A 217-nucleotide genomic window follows, 5' to 3' on the forward strand; every position below is an offset into this window, starting at 1 on the left:
CTTGTAAGGTGTGGCGTCAGGGAATTCTAGCGGTATATGGCAGCACAAGTTTTTATCTGGCCTAAGGAGTGCATGATAAGACCTTTTATTCTCTAAACCCTAATTGGCACAATTAATAGAGCCCAATGAAAAAGTCCACTTCACACAAAGCCATAGACAGGTCATCTACATGACATAAAGAATAAGGAAACAATAATGGCAATAAACCAAAGCCAGT

The sequence above is a fragment of the Palaemon carinicauda genome, chromosome 22 (genome assembly GCF_036898095.1).
Source record: "Palaemon carinicauda isolate YSFRI2023 chromosome 22, ASM3689809v2, whole genome shotgun sequence".
Lineage (NCBI taxonomy): Eukaryota > Metazoa > Arthropoda > Malacostraca > Decapoda > Palaemonidae > Palaemon > Palaemon carinicauda.